This window comes from Magnolia sinica, chromosome 1 (genome assembly GCF_029962835.1).
Source record: "Magnolia sinica isolate HGM2019 chromosome 1, MsV1, whole genome shotgun sequence".
NCBI classification, from domain to species: domain Eukaryota; kingdom Viridiplantae; phylum Streptophyta; class Magnoliopsida; order Magnoliales; family Magnoliaceae; genus Magnolia; species Magnolia sinica.
The window spans coordinates 19,615,641-19,625,925 of record NC_080573.1 but is presented as its reverse complement, the minus strand read 5'-3'; the positions used below and the strand labels follow the sequence as shown (position 1 = coordinate 19,625,925).

Sequence of the window (10,285 nt, the reverse complement as noted above, 5' to 3'; positions counted from 1 at the left end):
AATATCAATGATGACGTGAACAAATCGTGATGCAGGAAAGCAGGGATTCTAAAATGATATGTCAAAATGAATGGACAATGTAGATGTTCGTTCCTAGTTAGGGACAACAGTAGTACTCGATCCTCTCATTACTAATGACTCAGATCTAAGGCTTAAGTGGACCACAGCGGAAATCGAACGCTTGTTGTTGGAAAAAATTTGAGGGCCATGCATTTAAGTTTTGGATCAAGTTGATATTTGTGTTTTCCCTTCATCCTGGTCTATGAGACCTTATGAAAAGGTTGGATGAAAAATAACCATCATGATGGCCCTAGGATGATTTCAAGGGTGGGTAAAACGCACAAATTAGGGTGGCCCCTTAGAGAGACCCGTCCTAGCTAAGGACTAGTGGGGTAGTACTGAATCCACATCCATTTTACCAGCTCAATTTTCGGGAAGCTAATTGGCGTGAGTTGTACAAGGGTAAGGAGATCGAAGTTACATGGGCCCCACAATGATGTATTTATTATATCCACACCATTCATCAATTTGGCGAGATCATTTTAGAGCATGAACCCAAAAATGACTCATATCCAAAGCTTAAGTCGACCACACTACGAATACAAGTGGGGACAATGATTCTCTCTGTTAAAACATTCATAGGGCCCATAATAACGTTTATTTTCCATCCAATCTGTTCATAAGGTTACACAGACCTGGATGAAGAGGAAAAACGAATATCATATTGATCCAAAACTTCCGTGACTTCCAAAAGGATTTCAATGGTAGACGTTGAATTCCCCACCACTTTTTGCGGTGTGGATCACCTAATGTTTAGATCTGTCTTATTTTTCGGCTCAAGTCTTATATAATCTCACCAAATGGATGGATGGTTTGGATATAACACATACCTCATGATGGGACCCACAGAACTTGGTGACATCAACCCACTAGCCAGTGGGTGCGTGGTGTGTTGTACACCAGACAATCCGTTTCCATTTTAAGGCATCAACCCAAAATTGAAGCATATCCCGAGCTCAGGTGGACCGTGCTATAAGAAATAGTCAGAATTGAACACCCACGGTTGAAAACAGCATCAACCCAAAATTGAAGCATATCCCAAGCTCAAGTGGACCGTGCTATAAGAAATAGTGGGAATTGAACACCCACGGTTGAAAACATCTCGGGCAGAAGACCTTTCAAGCTTATATTTGTGTTTTTGGCTTCATCCATGTCTACGAGACCTTAAGAAATTGGATTTCTTTTATTCCCTTCATCCATGCCTACGAGACCTTACGAATTTGGATTTTATTTATTTATTTATTTATAATCTTTTTTCTTCTATTGCTACTCCAGCGTCTGCTAAGCATTCAAGCTGGTATATATCCCATCCTTATAACTGTGGGCCCTATGAATGTTTCAACGGTTGATGTCATTATCCTTGTTGTTTCCTATGGTGTGGGTCACTTGAGCTGGTAAACAGATTTACGGCAAGGATAACACAGACATCACGGTAGGCCTTCAAAGTTTCTCAGTAGGCTAGCTGAGTTACTCAGTAGGCAATCCGTGTCCCAAACCTGCAACTAGTTGTCTATGAAAAAACTGTACAACTAGCTGCTATATGAAAAAACTGTACAACTAGCTGCTTGGGGGTGCGTGCTTGCTGTATTTAAAAAAATGCACCAGCACAGAAGTGTTATCACACTGTGAAAATGGGATGCCTCTAAAATCAGCCATTTCATTCATAAGGTCGTCCACATACTACGCCAAAGAAAACATTTAACAACCACCTATAGATCTCCAAATTCTCATGGTAAGGATGATTTTAGGGCTTTTCCATTTTAATGGTGGGGAAAATCTAATGAACTGGTTAAATGCTGTAAACATAAATAATCTAAGCATCTTCTTTTATCATATGATAGACTGGCCCCCTCGCTTTTCAGACAGGCTCTTATTGGTCTGTACATCGGCTCTTATGAAATAGAACATCGGTTTTCGTGAAAAAAAAAAAGCTTCTTTTATTATATGTGTCAAGGGACCTATTTTTCTCTAGTTGTTCTCGACTGTCATCTTGGGTGCTATTGTTCTTCAATCGTTTGATTTATGTGATTCTTGCATATTTAGCTGATGTCGTTTGATATTTATACCGTCCAACATGCCTAAAGTCATTAGTTGCATTAGATTTAGGTTAATCTTTCTTTCATTACTCTACAGAAACTAGAGCAATCAGGTGGTCCTAAACATCCATTACTCAACTCATCTTTAATGAACAATCTTGTCCATTACTCAACTCATCTTTAATCTCCACCGTTTTTTGTGGTGTGGTCCACTTGATATCTGCTTTATTTTTCAATTCATGATATAAAATGATCTGGCAAAATGGATGGACGGTGTGGATATAACACATATACCATGGTGGACCAACACACTTGCCACGCCACACAATCAGTGTCCCACCCACTATTTCTGTTTCTTTTTCCTTTTTCAAAAGTAAATAGTGTTCTGTATGACTTTCTTCTTCTTTTAGAAGTAGGAAGTGTTTTATGATACTTTGTTTTTCTACTTTTGTAAGTAAAAAAAAAAAAAATGGTCTATATGATTGTTATTTTATTTTATTTTAAGTAAGAAGAACATTATATGCTGCTTTGACCATGTATAATTTCTCTAAGTCTCCTACTGATTGCAAAATCCATTTTCCATCTTCCTCTTTTGAGAAGCTCTCCCTTTGTTCGGGTATACTTACTTTCTACGGTTTTATCATGACTTATAAGGGACTGATAATTGAGTGGCTAGGATCGTCTGACCAAAGCGCTTCTTTCTCCTATTGATTGCAGAAGCCATCTTCCTTCTTTCTCTTTTTACAAGCTCTCCATTCATTACGGTATGCTTCTTTCTACCGCTTTATCATGACTTATATAAGGGAAGGGATCCTAACCCTTTGAATGCTGGAATCTTCTTTATTATTATTATTATTATAAATTTTAATAACTGTCCATTTTACAATTCATAGATTGAGTGGCTAGCATCATACAACCCACCTTATCATTTCTCCATAGGTATTTAAATAATGAAAGGTGTTGTGATAGAATATGTGGTTCTACTACCTTCACCTACCTCACTTCCCACTTATCATAACCTTAGATTTAAGTGCCCAATGATTCTAAATTGAGTCGGTTTGGAACTATAATTTGACTAGGGGCAGACCCTGTTCAAAATTTTGATTCAGCCCTGCCCCTGAATATTTTCTACATTACCTAAATAGATGTAGGGGTGTAAGTGTATCCAATCGACCCTAGGGTCATTGGACCTGAGTGGGCCAACGTTCAATATTTGGACCATGGTACAGCTCTAGGCTTAAAAATTTCTAATTAATAAGTCAAGTCCAGGTCCTCTCAAAATCAATTTGATCCAACCCAGTTTGGACAATGGTTTTAAATGGGCCTGATTTTAATTTTGGTTTACACCAAAATGGAACCAAACTAAATACCACCCAGATTTAAGAAAAAACAGTAATTGAGCATATTAGTCATTGAACGCTCACCATTAAAAACTTCCTACGGTCCACTATAATTTTTATTGACCATCCAACCATTTGATAAGGTCACGTGAATCTGGAGAAAGGAAAATAATCAAATTATTAATAATAATCACAAATATCACCTTGATCTAAAACTTTTGTCACCAACAAAGGATTTTTAATTGTCAATAACTAATGTTTCCTGTGATGTGGTCCATCTGAAATTTGTATATGCATTATTTTTTGGACCATGCTAAAATAAGCTGGAAAAGGCAGATGAACAGCATGTATATACAATGCCCCCAACCACATCCCTGGTTATGGGTCTCAGCCAATTCGTGGATTAGGCGCAACCAAACTCAACCGTGCTGCCCTTACCATTGGGCCCACCTTGATTCATGTATTTTATATCCACACTGTCCATTCATTTTGCCAAACCATTTTAGTACATGACCCAAAACTGAAGAAGATTCAATTGGCAGGTGGACCATACTATAGGAAATAGTGGTGATTGACCATTAATAGGCCACAAAAGTTTTAGATCAAGCCATATTTTTTTTTTTCCCTTCATCTTGGCTTGTGTCACCTTATCAATAGGTTGGATGGCAAACAAACATTATGGAAACATTACAGTAGGCCTTAGGAAGCTTTTAGTGGTAGGGAGTTCAATCACCACTATTTCCTATAGTATGATTCACTATGAGAATTGATTTTCTTCATTTTTGTGCTCATGCCCACAAATGATATAGCAAAATGAATGGACAACAATGATATAAATTAAATACATCAAGGTGGGCCCCAAATAAGGACGATGCCTTCTTGGATTAGGCAGGAGCCACACCTAATCTACTCCCTCAGCACATAAGAAACGGTAGTAATAGGCCATTCTCTGGGCCCCTTAGAGACCATCATAAGAAACTGTAGTAATAGACCATTAAAAACTTTGTGTGAGCTACAAAAGTTTTGGATCAAATTAATATTTGTTTTTCTCCCTTCATCCAGGTCCGTGTGACCTTATCAATACGTTGGAACAGTAAATCTTATAAAGTTTTTAATGGTGGGCATTCAATGATCATTATTTCCTGTAGTGTAATTTACCTGAGATTTGAATATGATTCAATTTTGCAACCATGTTCTAAAATGAGCTGGTAAAACAGATGGAGGGCATGGATATACAACACATACATCGAGGTGGTCCCCATGGTCATGACTGACTGAAACATGACTAAACTCATGCCCTTTGTATGCTGCTGTGAACATTTCCAATGGGACGCATATTGGGTACAACTCCTTGTCCCGAGCTCAACACGGGCTGGGGGCCACTGTGATGTCTTGGTTTATCCACACGGTTCATCCATTTGGCCATTTCATTTATAAGCCCAATAAAATGAGCAGATCAAAGGCTCATAAAGAGATGCAATTACTTTCTTGTAGCCAATTTAATTGCAATATTTTCTTCTTAGTCTTTAGTTTTTCCTCGTTTTGAATTCCATTATCATAAAGGTATGATTCTATTTCACAGGAAAATGGCAGATGCTGTTGTCAGTGTTCTTCTGGATAATTTGTTGTCAATACTCATAAGCGAAGGTCATCAGCTACTTGAGTTTGATGATCAGTTTGAGGAAACAAAGGAGGAGCTTCAATACATGCAGAGCTATCTCAAGGTAGCTGATCAGGTGAAGAGAAGAGATAGGAATGATATTCTCAAGACGGTAACGAGCCATTTAAGAGAGTTGGTATATGATGCTGAAGATGTAATAGCAGATTGTCAACTTCTATTCCAGAAAAAACATGAAGGGTGTGCACCAAATTTTACAAGTTATTGCTTTCCTACTCATTTGAAATCCCGTCATCAGTTGGGAAAGCGGCTAAGGAATATAAATCAAGGGGTAAGGAAGGTGAAGAAGAATATGAAGTCCTACTTGCAAACAGCTCCTCGCCAACCTGGCAAAGATGAAGATGGTGGGAATATGGGAATGACCTACCCAATACTAATGCATGAAGATGAAATGGTAGGATTAGAAGATGACTCAGCGAAGATTATAAATTGGATCTTAGAAGCAGATGGACCCTCAATGGTGATTGGAATAGCTGGAATGGGGGGAATTGGAAAAACGACACTTGCTCAAAAGATATGTGATAGTGCGAGTGTGAAAGACTCTTTTAAGCACTTGCTTTTTGTTACTGTTTCTCAGAGTTTCAAATTGGATGAATTGCTGAAGAAAATGCTGGGGAAACTAAAGGTAGAAGAAGAATTTATGAGGGAAAGGGATGTTTGTGACCTGTTGGAAAGGCTTAAGGCCGAGTTAGATGATAAGTACTTGATAGTTTTGGATGATGTTTGGGAAACAGATAAAAGTGGGTGGTGGGAAAGCTTGAAGTCTGCTTTGCCCAAAGTGAGTGGTAGCTATGTCATTGTTACAACAAGGAACGAGGAAGTTGCTAAATCTATGGGAACTACCAACAATCGCATACATCATCCACAAATTCTTACAGGTGAAGATAGTTGGTCCTTATTCAGCAAAGTAGCTTTTGCAAGAAATGGAGGTAAGTGCACAAAGCCGGACTTGGTCGAAGTTGGCATGGAGATTGTTGCCAAGTGCAAGGGGCTTCCTTTGGCAATTAAGGTTGTGGGCGGAATGATGGCACGGAAAGGTGATTCCATCCAGGAATGGAGACGAATATCAGAGTACCTAAAGGAGGAGTTGAAAATCAGCAAGAAAGATGAGCCAGTCATTTCTTGTCTAGAGTTAAGCTACGAGGAGCTACCAACACACTTAAAACCTTGCTTTTTGTGCTTTGCCATGTTTCCTGAAGATTTTGAAATTGATGTTGCAGACATGGTTAACTGGTGGATTGGTGAGGGTTTTGTTTGGGGAAGAAAAGGGAAAACCGCATTTGAGATAGGAGAAGAATGTCTTTCAGAATTATTTAATCGATTTTTGATACTTGGAGTGGCTAAAGATGAATTCGAGAGAAGATATGTTAGTTGCAAAATGCATGATATGGTTCTAGATATGGTAATAAGAATTGCAAGAGAAGAGAGCTTTTTTGTGAGGTTGGACTGTGGAGGTAGTGAGCAGTCTCGTCGTTTGGGAATTGTGCGGAATACAGCTGTAGAGAGCATCGGAAACAGTTCCACCAAGCTGCGGACGTTGGTTGGGAAGGACATTCAGAACATGGAGATGATTGCAGGTCTAGAAGCAAAACTATGCAAAGTAAGGTGGTTGAGGGTGTTATCTCTTTCATTGTCACACAGGTATCTCGATGGAGATGTGGTGTGCAGCGATTGGTTGAGTGGGACATGGTCATTACATCACCTCGTTTATCTTAACATAGAGAGTAGTTCTGCCTTAAGATCACTGCCCGATTCAATCAGAAATCTTCATCATCTTCGGATTCTATGTTTATCGAACTGCCCCAATTTGAAAAGGCTTCCTGTGTCAATCACAACATTAGAGAAGCTAACAGCTATCCAAATTTTAGAGTGTTGGTCTTTAGAATGCATGCCGGAAGGGCTTGGAAAGCTTTCAAATCTCGAACGGTTAGGATGGTTTAGTCCTGTGAATAAAAATGGATCCGGTATTTCGGAGTTGAAGAGGTTGACAAAACTTAGAGAACTTAGGATGAAGATAAAGTCAGTGGAAGAAATAGAAGAAGGGGAATGGAATGTGTTAGCAATGCTCCAGCATCTGCAACTTCTAAGGTTACGTTTTAGGGGAATTTCTGTTGAAAGAGATGGAGTTGTAAAGAAGATTGAAGTTGAGCTTTCTCCTCCTCTTCAATCCCTCAGAGAGTTGCATATTTGGAACTGGCCAGGAGGAAGGACACCTGCGTGGCTCAGTCATACTTCCCTTCCCAATCTTCAGTTTCTTTGGATTAATGGGGGAAGGATTAGGGAGATGGGTCCCAGATTTTGGGACAGCGAGAGTGGGGTATGGAAAGTGGAGGTCTTGGTGCTACAATTTTTGTACGAATTGGAAGAGGAGTGGCAGAGGATGCGAAGGGCAATGCCGTCTTTAAGACTCCTAAAGGTTGGTTTGGGAGTGTCCGAAGCTCAAGTCATTCCCATTCGATGTTACAGTTGATACTTGGAAGGGGAAGATATGGAGGAGAGAAGAAGAAGATTATGGTAATTAAAGGGTAACCCAAACTTTATTACTTATTGTATATCCAAAACCATTTGTGAACCCTGCGTTAGAGGCATTGAAGAGGCGATTCGCGAGCACTGCACCATGCCATGCCATACCTTCGTACGTGTGCCGCGAATTACCCATTCAATCTCCGGAAAATTAAGGCGGATTGCGTCCAGAGCATAGACTACCGAGTTAACTCTGTGGGGCTCACTGTGGATGAATGTGTTTTATCCACACCGTTCATCTGTTTTTTCAGATCACTTTAGAGTATAAGCCCAAAATTGAAGCATATCCAAAGTTCAAGTGGACCACACCATAGGAAACAATGGGATAGATCTAAGGTAAAACACAAATATCAGCTTGATCTTCAACTTCTGTAGCCCCACAATTTCCACGGTAGGCATTCAATTCCCAGTATTTCCTGTGGTGTGGTTCGCTTGAGCTTTGGATGCTGTTCAATTCCAGGATCATGCCCTAAATTGAGCTGGTAATTAAACAGACGGATGGTGTGGATAAGATACTAACATCACAGTGGGCCCCACAGAGTTTATATAGATTTTCTCTAAATCAGACTCAATCACTCTTCAGCTGGGCCACGCAATACAAAGCAAATTGATGGTTTTTTTTTTTTTTTTTTCTTTCTAACCATTTATTTATATTTATATAATGTAGCCCATCCTAGTTGGGAAAGTTTTCCTGGCTTTTGTGTGAGGCGATCTACAACAAAACACAATATCACACCTCATGGGAAGTTATGATGTCACGCATGTATCATGTTGTGATACATTCCCACACGTGCAAATTAGCCAACCTCCATGTTCAGGCTATCACTTTTGACTGACCTGACATATGACTGATATGCTACTGGTCAGGTTATTTAATACTCTAACCACGTGGGACACTTGATACACAGACATTTAGAAATGGTACACATGGCTTCAACTCAAATTAAATCAATTAACTTGTGGAATCACAGTATCTACCTCATAGCCCAAAAGTTAGATTGGTCCAAGAATCCTAAACTCTAATTGGGAACACTTGTTTGTTGAAATAAAAACATTATTGAATATTTTTTATTTTTAATCATCCAATAAATGTCCGCCAATCCAATAGACAAATAATTAAATAAGTTACTTGCTTGATTATCATTGATGACATTTAAAGAGTTCTATTTTTATTTTTATTTTTTCAAATTACTGTCCTTTGAAATTAAAATTTAATTCTAGAGCTAATTTTCACTTTTGACAATTTAGAATTTGGCCAAAGTTTAATTTCCAATTTTAAGCCATTTACAATTCTTTGTAAAAAGCTACTTTTCATATTCTTAGAGATTATTTAAATTTCAAGATGTTAAACACAACTTGACACGTTGAAATTCTCAAGAATCCAATTACTATAGATGTAGATTCTTCAAATTTCAAGTGTCAAAACCACCTATAAATTCCTTTGAAGACATTTGTAACCTTACTTCCATCTATTTGTACCTTTTTTCTACCTTTTTAGGCTTGCTTCTTAAAGGTGCGGCAGAAGAAGAACAAAAAGAAGAAGAAGAAGCAGAAGCAGGTATGTATGTACATGCTTTTCCCATGACATTCTTGGCTCAAATACCTTCAGGCAATCTTAGCTGCCCGGCAAACATCACAAATGCAACGTATGTTGTGCATGGACCCAGTACTGATTCGATAAATATCACCATCAGTTGTGCTTTTAGTCATATAATAATTCTAATAGAAAGAAGAAATTATGGCAAAGCTGGTGGAACCGGTGTAGGATTACAGAGACCTTTCCACAGTACACATGACAGGGGTGATGTGCCAATTCAGTATGTTCATTTAATTGCCCCTGTTGTTGTTGATGAAACATGATTAAAAATATATAAATTGGATGATCCTAGCCATCTGGTTGCAGATTCCAAACCAACAGCCCGAAGAAATTTAGGCTATGTTTACATAACCAAAAAGAAATAATGAAGGGAACATGATTTAAGATGGGTCCTACTAGATGGACGGTCTCAATTGACACGTGACTATAACCCATGTGCAGTAAAGGGATGGCTCTACCTTATCAACTTTCTTGTTTTGTTACCATTTCCTTTTGTAGTGGTATGCCCACAAGGACCTCCCTTGTTATAGATGATCAATCCATCTGATGCTTCTAGGCATACATGATCATAACAAAAACGGGTGGGGCATCCAACTATTGAGTTTTCTTTTGAGTTTCATCCAACTATTTTCTTTGTGAAGGAACATCAGTATGGGAGATTACTGAGGCATGACTTGAAGAAAGGCGATATCTATCATCTATGTCTTGTCATCCAACAATATGTATGGTTCCTCGTGTGCATTCTCACTTTTAACTTCCTTTCTCCTTTAAATATGTGAACTTTAGTTTAGCCAATAAACATTTGGAATTTGTACTTTCTATATCTAGTGACAACCTCTGTTTCCCTATTAGATACATTTCATTGATGATCTTAGTAGATTTTCTTTTGGAAAGCGCTTTTTTTTTTTTTTTTTTTTAATGGAAAAGCATTTCATTGGTGATGTTAGTAGATTTACATGGTATTTTTCCTTGGTATGCAATTAGTGTTTGTTCAAAGATTTAAATTGAACATTGAGAATATGTTTTGCGTAATCAAAAGTATTCAAACTAA

The 10,285-nt window shown here is 38.4% G+C and overlaps 1 pseudogene; it reads left to right on the top strand.

Moving 5' to 3' along the window:
- The first annotated feature begins 2,798 nt into the window (after positions 1-2,798).
- Positions 2,799-10,082, top strand: LOC131242373 (disease resistance RPP13-like protein 4; annotated as a pseudogene).
- The last annotated feature ends 203 nt before the right edge of the window (positions 10,083-10,285 follow it).